Here is a 12,035-nt window from a genome sequence, read left to right on the forward strand (position 1 = left end):
GAGGCTCGCACTAACAGCAATCTGTCTGGTTTGGGCTTATCTTGCAGGAAAATGACAAAGAGGTGGTGGTAGATGTGTGTGTGTGTGTGTGTGTGTGTGTGTGTGTGTGTGTGTGTGTGTGTGTGTTCCCTTGCACGTTTGTGGGATTCCTTCTGCATCATCAGCAAATGAATCTCGTGCTGAGAAAATTTAACGTGCCGTCTGAGTCAAAATGGTTGTGTATTGTTAGAGTTTTAATGGGGTTTTATTCTTCCAAGAACAGGGCCGGGGACCAGAATGTTGCTGCAGACCGGCAGAATGTTGTTCTCATGTGAACAGGGCCGGGGGGACCGGCTGAACAGGGCAGACCGGCAGAATGTTGTTCTCATGTGAACAGGGCCGGGACCGGCTGCAGACCGGCAGAATGTTGTTCTCATGTGAACAGGGCCGGGCAGAATGTTGTTCTCGGGGACCGGCTGCAGACCGGCAGAATGTTGTTCTCACGTGAACAGGGCCGGGGACCGGCTGCAGACCGGCAGAATGTTGTTCTCATGTGAACAGGGCCGGGACCGGGGACCGGCTGCAGACCCGGCAGAATGTTGTTCTCACGTGAACAGGGCCGGGGGCTGCAGACCGGCAGAATGTTGTTCTCATGTGAACAGGGCCGGCAGAATGGGGAGGGCCGGTACCAGCTGCAGACCGGCAGAATGTTGTTCTCATGTGAACAGGGCCGGGGACCGGCTGCAGACCGGCAGAATGTTGTTCTCATGTGAACAGGGCCGGGGACCGGCTGCAGACCGGCAGAATGTTGTTCTCATGTGAACAGGGCCGGGGACCGGCTGCAGACTGGCAGAATGTTGTTCTCATGTGAACAGGGCCGGGGACCGGCTGCAGACCGGCAGAATGTTGTTCTCATGTGAACAGGGCCGGGGACCGGCTGCAGACCGGCAGAATGTTGTTCTCATGTGAACAGGGCCGGGGACCGGCTGCAGACCGGCAGAATGTTGTTCTCATGTGAACAGGGCCGGGGCCCGGCTGCAGACTGGCAGAATGCATTCTATACATCTACTGTACCTCAATGAAGGGAAACTACTTCCAACAGCCTGATGCAGTGTGTAAGTGTGTGTGGTTCTATAAAGTCATGTGGTGAGCAGCAATTTTTCATGTGTCAGGCTTGTCCGTGCTGGACTGATCCCTCAGGTGGTGATTGGGGTCAGAGTAGCACGCTGGGGAGGGATGTGTGCTTTGCGTGATCACCATTAATCTACACACACACACACACACACACACACACACACACACACACACACACACACACACACACACACACACACACACACACACACACACACACACACACACACACACACACACACACACACCTCTCTGTGCTGTCGCCTTCTGCTGACAGCTGTTCCTGCGCCGTAAAGATCAAGATTTTTTTTCTTCTAATGTCCTCTTCTCAGCAGCCTCACTGCAAACAGGCGTTGGTACTAGAGCAGTGAACGCACACACAGGCACACAGGACATCAGCACACAAAACACATCTCAAAAATACACTTTTAAAGCTACAATTTATGGCACTCCTTGGTGCTGTAGGTATCAATAGTGGAGGAACTGATAAGATTGTGAGCTCCTGCATAGTGGGGACTTAAGATGGAGGCACGTGATACCTCTCTATTTCTTAACTTTAACAATAATTATCCCCAGGAACAGAGATGTCATTGGTCAAGATGCCTTTTAAGAGTGTGTTTTTCCCCCAGTTAGGGAGGCAGGCAGGGAGTCAGGCAGGCCGGCTGGCCTATATGAGATTTCATTTGCCTGCTGGAAGGAATGAAGCATGAGAGAGAGGGAAGAGAAGAGGACGAAAGGAGGAGAGGACCGTGGTGCCTAAGGGGAAAGGGGAGTGAGGGAGCACCTCAGCGGAAGAGGTCATCCTGGCTATCAACTCTCTCCCCCCACCGGTCAACACAGGGCTGCCCTAAACCCACTTCACACAGACGGGCCTGTGCACACAGATACACTGATAGTGTACATTTCACCCTTTTTATTGTACCTTTATTTAACTAGGAAAGTCAGTTAAGAACAAATTCTTATTTTCAATGACGGCCTAGGAACAGTGGGTTAACTGGTCTAGGAACAGTGGGTTAACTGACTGTTCAGGGGCAGAACGACAGATTTGTACCTTGTCAGCTCGGGGGTTTGAACTTGCAACCTTCCGGTTACCAGTCCAACACTCTAATCACTAGGCTACCCTGCCGCCTCTACACTCTAACCACTAGGCTACCCTGCCGCCTCTACACTCTAACCACGAGGCTACCCTGCCGCCTCTACACTCTAACCACGAGGCTACCCTGCCGCCTCTACACTCTAACCACGAGGCTGCCCTGCCGCCTCTACACTCTAACCACTAGGCTGCCCTGCCGCCCTCTACACTCTAACCACTAGGCTGCCCTGCCGCCTCTACACTCTAACCACGAGGCTGCCCTGCCGCCTCTACACTCTAACCACGAGGCTACCCTGCCGCCTCTACACTCTAACCACGAGGCTACCCTGCCGCCTCTACACTCTAACCACGAGGCTACCCTGCCGCCTCTACACTCTAACCACTAGGCTACCCTGCCGCCTCTACACTCTAACCACTAGGCTACCCTGCCGCCTCTACACTCTAACCACTAGGCTACCCTGCCGCCTCTACACTCTAACCACTAGGCTACCCTGCCGCCTCTACACTCTAACCACTAGGCTACCCTGCCGCCCTAACATGTGTAACATGCCATATGTCCTATTACAGTCATTTCATGGACTAAAATGTAAGACCACAAAGGCATGGTGGCATCTTGCCACTGGCAGACAGACGGGGCCGAGAAAAACCCTTTCCCAACAATCCCAGTAGTGTTTCAGGGTAGCCCTGCGACATGCTGAAAGAGTCGTCTCGTCTAACGAGAGAACATGTATTAAAAGCTGGCTTTGAGATGTGTTTTCCATGTCCATTGGGCTTTCAGTCATAAATAGACACTGGCATCTCCTTTCCCTCCGCTGGCTCCCTCTCTATTTATCTGACATCACTCCTTCTCCCGTTCCTCCATCATTTCCTCTCTCTCTCTCTCTCTCTCTCTCTGCTCGTGTCCTCCTCCCTTTGCACATCAGCTTTTCACACTCTGGTCCTCTGAAACCATCTCTTCTCCCTCTTTCCCTCCCTCCCTCTGTTTGACCGTCTCCGTCAGGGAAAGTAAGAACACTTGAAGCCATGGTCAAACTCTCCAGGCGACCCTACATAGACCTCTTCTACTCACAGCATGGCCCAGTGTTATAACACTCGCTGAAACTATATGAACCAAAATGGCCCCCATCTGTTACCTGATTGGTGGTCATATCCCCGTGGGTGTACGTGGTACATTCTCCCCATTCAAAAAGCACAACCACATTTTACAATGGGTTCTGTAAGTGTGTGTTGGTTCTCAGTTGCATCCTGCCCAGGTGCAGGCCCAGTTTGTGGAACTAAATGGGATTGTCAGTACTTGCCTGGTGCTAGGCTGCAAGGCTGTTTAGTCTCAGTAATTGCCTGGTGCTAGGCTGCAAGGCTGTTTAGTCTCAGTACTTGCCTGGTGCTAGGCTGCAAGGCTGTTTAGTCTCAGTACTTGCCTGGTGCTAGGCTGCAATGCTGTTTAGTCTCAGTACTTGCCTGGTGCTAGGCTGCAAGGCTGTTTAGTCTCAGTACTTGCCTGGTGCTAGGCTGCAAGGCTGTTTAGTCTCAGTACTTGCCTGGTGCTGGGCAGCTTAGTCTCAGTACTTGTCTGGTGCTAGGCTGCAAGGCTGTTTAGTCTCAGTACTTGCCTGGTGCTAGGCTGCCAGGCTGGTTAGTCTCAGTACTTGCCTGGTGCCAGGCTGTTTAGTCTCAGTACTTGCCTGGTGCCAGGCTGCTAGGCTGTTTAGTCTCAGTACTTGCCTGGTGCTAGGCTGTTTAGTCTCAGTACTTGCCTGGTGCTAGGCTGCCAGGCTGTTTAGTCTCAGTACTTGCCTGGTGCTAGGCTGCAAGGCTGTTTAGTCTCAGTACTTGCCTGGTGCTGGGCAGCTTAGTCTCAGTACTTGTCTGGTGCTAGGCTGCAAGGCTGTTTAGTCTCAGTACTTGCCTGGTGCTAGGCTGCCAGGCTGGTTAGTCTCAGTACTTGCCTGGTGCCAGGCTGTTTAGTCTCAGTACTTGCCTGGTGCCAGGCTGCCAGGCTGTTTAGTCTCAGTACTTGCCTGGTGCTAGGCTGCAAGGCTGTTTAGTCTCAGTACGTGCCTGGTGCTAGGCTGCTAGGCTGTTTAGTCTCAGTACTTGCCTGGTGCTAGGCTGCTTAATCTCAGTACTTGCCTGGTGCTAGGCTGCCAGGCTGTTTAGTCTCAGTACTTGCCTGGTGCTAGGCTGTTTAGTCTCAGTACTTGCCTGGTGCTAGGCTGCCAGGCTGTTTAGTCTCAGTACTTGCCTGGTGCTAGGCTGTTTAGTCTCAGTACTTGCCTGGTGCTAGGCTGCAAGGCTGTTTAGTCTCAGTACTTGCCTGGTGCTAGGCTGCAAGGCTGTTTAGTCTCAGTACTTGCCTGGTGCTAGGCTGCAAGGCTGTTTAGTCTCAGTACTTGCCTGGTGCTGGGCAGCTTAGTCTCAGTACTTGCCTGGTGCTGGGCAGCTTAGTCTCAGTACTTGTCTGGTGCTGGGCTGCAAGGCTGTTTAGTCTCAGTACTTGCCTGGTGCTGGGCAGCTTAGTCTCAGTACTTGCCTGGTGCTGGGCAGCTTAGTCTCAGTACTTGTCTGGTGCTAGGCTGCAAGGCTGTTTAGTCTCAGTACTTGCCTGGTGCTGGGCAGTTTAGTCTCAGTACTTGTCTGCCTGGCTGCAAGGCTGTTTAGTCTCAGTACTTGCCTGGTGCTAGGCTGTTTAGTCTCAGTACTTGCCTGGTGCTAGGCTGTTTAGTCTCAGTACTTGCCTGGTGCTAGGCTGTTTAGTCTCAGTACTTGCCTGGTGCCAGGCTGTTTAGTCTCAGTACTTGCCTGGTGCTAGGCTGTTTAGTCTCAGTACTTGCCTGGTGCTAGGCTGTTTAGTCTCAGTACTTGCCTGGTGCTAGGCTGCCAGGCTGTTTAGTCTCAGTACTTGCCTGGTGCTAGGCTGCAAGGCTGTTTAGTCTCAGTACTTGCCTGGTGCTGGGCAGCTTAGTCTCAGTACTTGCCTGGTGCTGGGCAGCTTAGTCTCAGTACTTGTCTGGTGCTGGGCTGCAAGGCTGTTTAGTCTCAGTACTTTCCTGGTGCTGGGCAGCTTAGTCTCAGTACTTGTCTGGTGCTGGGCAGCTTAGTCTCAGTACTTGTCTGGTGCTAGGCTGCAAGGCTGTTTAGTCTCAGTACTTGCCTGGTGCTGGGCAGCTTAGTCTCAGTACTTGTCTGGTGCTAGGCTGCAAGGCTGTTTAGTCTCAGTACTTGCCTGGTGCTAGGCTGTTTAGTCTCAGTACTTGCCTGGTGCTAGGCTGTTTAGTCTCAGTACTTGCCTGGTGCTAGGCTGTTTAGTCTCAGTACTTGCCTGGTGCTAGGCTGTTTAGTCTCAGTACTTGCCTGGTGCTAGGCTGTTTAGTCTCAGTACTTGTCTGGTGCTAGGCTGTTTAGTCTCAGTACTTGCCTGGTGCTAGGCTGTTTAGTCTCAGTACTTGTCTGGTGCTAGGCTGTTTAGTCTCAGTACTTGTCTGGTGCTAGGCTGTTTAGTCTCAGTACTTGCCTGGTGCTAGGCTGTTTAGTCTCAGTACTTGCCTGGTGCTAGGCTGTTTAGTCTCAGTACTTACCTGGTGCCAGGCTGTTTAGTCTCAGTACTTACCTGGTGCTAGGCTATTTAGAATTCAGAGAGCTTGGGCACACAGAAGAGTCCAATTGGCAAGCATTAGATGGAACAATGAGACTATGGCATCGCCACCCACACACACACAGAGCGCACACGCACACACGCAGCGCACACACACACGCAGCGCACGCACACACGCAGCGCACACACACACGCAGCGCACACACACACACGCAGCGCAGCGCACACGCAGCGCACACACACACGCAGCGCACACACACACGCACGCAGCACACACACACACACACAGCGCACACACGCAGCGCACACACACACACACGCAGCGCACACACGCAGCGCACACACACGCAGCACACACGCAGCACACACACGCAGCGCACACACACACACACACGCAGCGCACACACACACACGCAGCGCACACACACACACACACACGCAGCGCACACACACACACACACACACACACAGCGCACACACACGCAGCGCACACATACGCAGCGCAAATAGCCTCAATACCCTACTCAACAAATTGGACGCAGTCTATCACAGTGCAATCCGTTTTGTCACCAAAGCCCCATATACTACCCACCATTGCGACCTGTACGCTCTCGTTGGCTGGCCCTCGCTTCATACTCGTCAACAAACCCACTGGCTCCATGTCATCTACAAGACCCTGCAAGGTAAAGTCCCCCCTTATCTCAGCTCGCTGGTCACCATAGCAGCACCCACCTGTAGCACGTGCTCCAGCCGGTATATCTCTCTAGTCACCCCCAAAACCAATTCTTTCTTTGGCCGCCTCTCCTTCCAGTTCTCTATTGCCAATGACTGGAACAAACTACAAAAATCTCTGAAACTGGAAACACTTATCTCCCTCACTAGCTTTAAGCACCAACTGTCAGAGCAGCTCACAGATTACTGCACCTGTACATAGCCCACCTATAATTTAGCCCAAACAACTACCTCTTTCCCAACTGTATTTAATTCATTTATTTATTTTGCTCCTTTGCACCCCATTATTTTTATTTCTACTTTGCACATTCTTCCATTGCAAATCTACCATTCCAGTGTTTTACTTGCTATATTGTATTTACTTTGCCACCATGGCCTTTTTTTGCCTTTACCTCCCTTACCTCACCTCATTTGCTCTCATCGTATATAGACTTCTTTATACTGTATGTTTGTTTTACTCCATGTATAACTCGTGTCCTTGTGTGTCGAACTGCTTTGCACACACACACACGCATACGCAGCGCACACACACACGCATACGCAGCGCACACACGCATACGCAGCGCACACACACACGCATACGCAGCGCACACACACGCAGCGCACACACACGCAGCGCACACACACACACACACAGCACACACACACGCAGCACACACACACGCAGCGCACACACACACGCAGCGCACACACACGCAGCGCACACACACGCAGCGCACACACACGCAGCGCACACACACGCAGCACACACACACGCAGCGCACACACACACGCAGCGCACACACACACGCAGCGCACACACGCAGCGCACACGCAGCACACACACACGCAGCGCACACGCAGCGCACACACACACGCAGCGCACACGCAGCGCACACACACACGCAGCGCACAAACAGCGCACATACACACGCAGCGCACACACAGCGCACATACACACGCAGCGCACACACAGCGCACATACACACGCAGCGCACACACAGCGCACATACACACGCAGCGCACACACAGCGCACATACACACGCAGCGCACACATACACACGGTAAGTTGTGAAATGAGACTGAGAATTGCACTTCTGAAGCAGTCAGAACACAGATGAAAAGGGCAATTTAGACAGTGTATCATCTGAGCCAGTGACAATCCTAAAGACACCCCACACTGAGCCCAAGTCTTACCCGGTGTACGATGGCCAGTAGCATATCTGTAATTCAATGTTTGTGGTAAAAAAAAAATGCCTAAGACACATGATAAATAAGTAATCGTACTAAATAAATAACATTTTAAAAAAGAGAACTGGAAAAAAAAAACATTTGAAAATTTTTGTGGGATTCAGAGGGATCCAATTTTTCATGGGTGATGTTATCAATTTTGTCAGTTTACACAGAGTAGCGCTGTTTTAAGAACGCCTAACAAGCTTGTGGATTAACGCAAAGAGACAGACTTGCAGTAAGCGAGAAAAAGGGATATTTTTTCCTCCATAAATTTACGTTCCTTCTAATCTCTTTAGGTTCTTTCCTGTTTATCACATTGAAAACATGTGTACGCTGTGCACACACTAATACACACAAACAACCTCAGAGTTATTTGCAAAACATCCTCTTCGCTCCACGTCCTTGAGAATCACACAATAAGGCACACTCCTTTCAACTTCAACACCATAGTAACAATACACCCCCCTCACCACCCCCCTCACAACCTTCCCTAACCCTAAAGGAATGCAATTTTCCACAGGCTGACAGAAGGGTCTCAACTCAGAGTAGACAGACTTGCTAATTCAATAAGCCACTCATGGAGGAAGGTCTATGTTGAAGCATGATGGGAAGCTGATGGAAAGCATTAGGCCACCTGAGTAGCCAGTAGCTAGGATACTTAGCCTGGAGTTCTACAGAGGCCTGTCAGGGGCATCACTCACACCGACCAACATTAGATAGGAAGCCAACTTCCTTAGTGTTAGGGTTGTATAGGTGGCAGGTGCACATTGATGAGGCAAGAGTGATCAAAACCTAAGTAGTAATCAACATGACAAATTAGACATTTCTATTGGGCTTGTTCTAGCAATCCTCTCCGACTCATTAAAAGCAGAAAGAAACCCAGAGGGTGTTTGTTTTACGGAAGTTATGTCAGAATTTAAGTGGTCAGCAGAGGCAGCGGTAGCCAGAGGAGCTAGTCAGTTTTAGGTATGCAAGTATTCGTTGTTGTGTGGTATGCGTGTTGGTTGAATGCACTGGGTCCCGACCCCAGAGTAGTATAAGGGGAACTAGCCTGGGCATGTCCTGACAGACCTCCCAGTCTACTCCAGCATCAGGCATCTCCTCTATCTAACCAACACTGTTACAAGGAAAATTGCCTGTCTTATCGCTCAGATGTTCCCCTTTCAGTAGCTAGGTTTCCATCTAATTGGTGACAGATTCTAAAATCTGCATAAAAACCAATATGCACATTTTCCCACCAGAGTTGTTTATCAAATTCACTTGTTGCAGGTAAAATGCTGTGCATGATGATGTAGTGCACATTGAAATAGATTTTGCAGTTAAATTCTCATGTACCAAATAAAAAAATACAACTCCATCACATTTTCCACTCTACTGATGTGTTTCTCACAAAAATGTTTAGCTTTATACAGCCAGGGAGCCCACTCTGGCACGTGTACAGCCAGTGAGCCCACTCTGGCACGTGTACAGCCAGTGAGCCCACTCTGGCACGTGTACAGCCAGTGAGCCCACTCTGGCACGTGTACAGCCAGTGAGCCCACTCTGGCACGTGTACAGCCAGTGAGCCCACTCTGGCACGTGTACAGCCAGTGAGCCCACTCTGGCACGTGTACAGCCAGTGAGCCCACTCTGGCACGTGTACAGCCAGTGAGCCCACTCTGGCACGTGTACAGCCAGTGAGCCCACTCTGGCACGTGTACAGCCAGTGAGCCCACTCTGGCACGTGTACAGCCAGTGAGCCCACTCTGGCACGTGTACAGCCAGTGAGCCCACTCTGGCACGTGTACAGCCAGTGAGCCCACTCTGGCACGTGTACAGCCAGTGAGCCCACTCTGGCACGTGTACAGCCAGTGAGCCCACTCTGGCACGTGTACAGCCAGTGAGCCCTCTGGCACGTGTACAGCCAGTGAGCCCACTCTGGCACGTGTACAGCCAGTGAGCCCACTCTGGCACGTGTACAGCCAGTGAGCCCACTCTGGCACGTGTACAGCCAGTGAGCCCACTCTGGCACGTGTACAGCCAGTGAGCCTGGCACGTGTCAGCCAGTGAGCCCACTCTGGCACGTGTACAGCCAGTGAGCCCACTCTGGCACGTGTACAGCCAGTGAGCCCACTCTGGTAGCCAGTGAGCCCACTCTGGCACGTGTACAGCCAGTGAGCCCACTCTGGCACGTGTACAGCCAGTGAGCCCACTCTGGCACGTGTACAGCCAGTGAGCCCACTCTGGTACGTGTACAGCCAGTGAGCCCACTCTGGTACGTGTACAGCCAGTGAGCCCACTCTGGTACGTGTACAGCCAGTGAGCCCACTCTGGTACGTGTACAGCCAGTGAGCCCACTCTGGTACGTGTACAGCCAGTGAGCCCACTCTGGTACGTGTACAGCCAGTGAGCCCACTCTGGTACGTGTACAGCCAGTGAACCCACTCTGGTACGTGTACAGCCAGTGAGCCCACTCTGGTACGTGTACAGCCAGTGAGCCCACTCTGGTAGGTGTACAGCCAGTGAGCCCACTCTGGTAGGTGTACAGCCAGTGAGCCCACTCTGGTAGGTGTACAGCCAGTGAGCCCATTCTGGTATGTGTACAGCCAGTGAGCCCACTCTGGTAAGTGTACAGCCAGTGAGCCCAATCTGGTGTTGGTGCATGTGTTCTAGTCAACAGCCAGCAGATACAGTGTGGGTATAGCGTACATGATGAGATCATTATGGACAAAAGAGCAAGATATTATTTATTTGTCAAACAGCAGCCAAACACTGATGATCATGTCACGAGAATAAACCCTTCAATATTTATTGGGAAGTAGCATCAAGCTCATACCGTGCACTTTCACCCCCCTGTGAAGCTCATCATAACTTATTTCATCTGTAAGCTAATAAACTGCATGCTTTCCCTGTCGAGTTGTAGTGGGAGGACCACAGAACACCATGTCATTCCAAATGTACTTTCATATGATGGCTATTATAACAATATTTGCACATAAAAGCATTTCCGCCAACATTTCTCACATAATTACATTTACCGACCAAAAGATCCCACCTTGTGTAGCAGGTTCTGTCGACATTTGGAAAGTTTACCGTCAAATTTCCATCACCCACACATCCCCCACCTCTTTTTCCTCTTCGTACACATTTTGACATTTACATCTTAGTCATTTAGCAGACACACTTATTTAGAGGGACTTCCAGTGGTGATTGCATACAATTTTTCATACTGGTCCCCCGTAGGAATCGAACCCACAACCCTGGTGTTGCAAGCACCATGCTCTACCAACTGAGCTAGCTGGGACCTCACCGCCACTAAGTGTCACCCACACTTACCCCACCTCTTTTTCTTTCCCATGTTCTCCCCCATCTAGTTTACTCTCATCTTCTCCCCCATTCTACATCTCCCTCAAGTCCCTCAAGTCTACTTCGCCACCATTTTAAATTCAGTCACCCCTATATGAGGTAATTGCCTATAAAGATGAGATTGGCTAAAGCACAGCAGATGCTTGTCCTGTCTGTCCCAGCACTAAAACATGTCTCTATTGGATATGGGTCCACTAAGAGACCTCTCTTCTCTGCTAACGACCAAGATTGAAAAACTGGGCAAAACACAATCTGTCTGTCCACGATTGATTTACTCCTGAGGAGGTTGTTGACAAACTATTGCACCTGTTTAATTAGCGGGATAATTGTGTGCTGTTTGTTTGTAGCCCAGGGGGGTGCCTTGTGAATAGCGCTAATGTTTCCTTCGCTCCATTAGAGGAGAAGCTCCTGCCCCCCGTGGTACGCGCCAAGACAATGCTTCAGGTGCAGCCTGGACTTCTGGCTCCTCTGCTTACGCAGCGCTGGAGAGGAGATGAGATGGGGGGTAAACAACGTCACACAGCGGGCTAATGAATTTAGCATTAGCCGCTAATGTAGCCTCCAAACAAGCAGCAGCCCCTCCAGTTAAGAGCAGCTAGCCGTGAGACGCCTCAGAAAACAGCAAGGGAGTTTCTTTTACTTAGATGCTGACGATTAAGTAGCACTGTGTTTGACTGGAATTGAATAAAAAAATAGGCATAAAATGTGGCTCTTACAGATAGGAAACAATAACTGAAAATCTGATTGATTGTGATCTAATTGTTTTTGTATGAAAATCTATAATGAATAGTGATATGCCTAAAAGTATTGGTCAGGGGGTGTGGAGTGAAGAATCCATTCAGAATTCCTCTAATGAAAATAGTCATTGATTGAAAATGTAATTTGATTGAAATTGAGCTGCTTTGTCAGGGCGACTTCAGCTCAATTAAAAACAGCAGAACTGCTCT

At 50.7% G+C, this 12,035-nt stretch overlaps 1 protein-coding gene and 1 non-coding gene across 10 annotated transcripts in view; both read right to left on the bottom strand.

Annotated features, from left to right (window-relative positions):
* The window catches only part of LOC118397907 (receptor-type tyrosine-protein phosphatase mu-like), a 344,875-nt gene that overhangs the window by 184,583 nt on the left and 148,257 nt on the right, over positions 1-12,035 (bottom strand). The window lies entirely within an intron of this gene.
* On the bottom strand, positions 10,953-11,028 carry trnaa-ugc (transfer RNA alanine (anticodon UGC)). Its single transcript has one exon. It is a non-coding gene; the product is annotated as a tRNA-Ala (tRNA).

Source organism: Oncorhynchus keta, chromosome 28 (genome assembly GCF_023373465.1).
Source record: "Oncorhynchus keta strain PuntledgeMale-10-30-2019 chromosome 28, Oket_V2, whole genome shotgun sequence".
Lineage (NCBI taxonomy): Eukaryota > Metazoa > Chordata > Actinopteri > Salmoniformes > Salmonidae > Oncorhynchus > Oncorhynchus keta.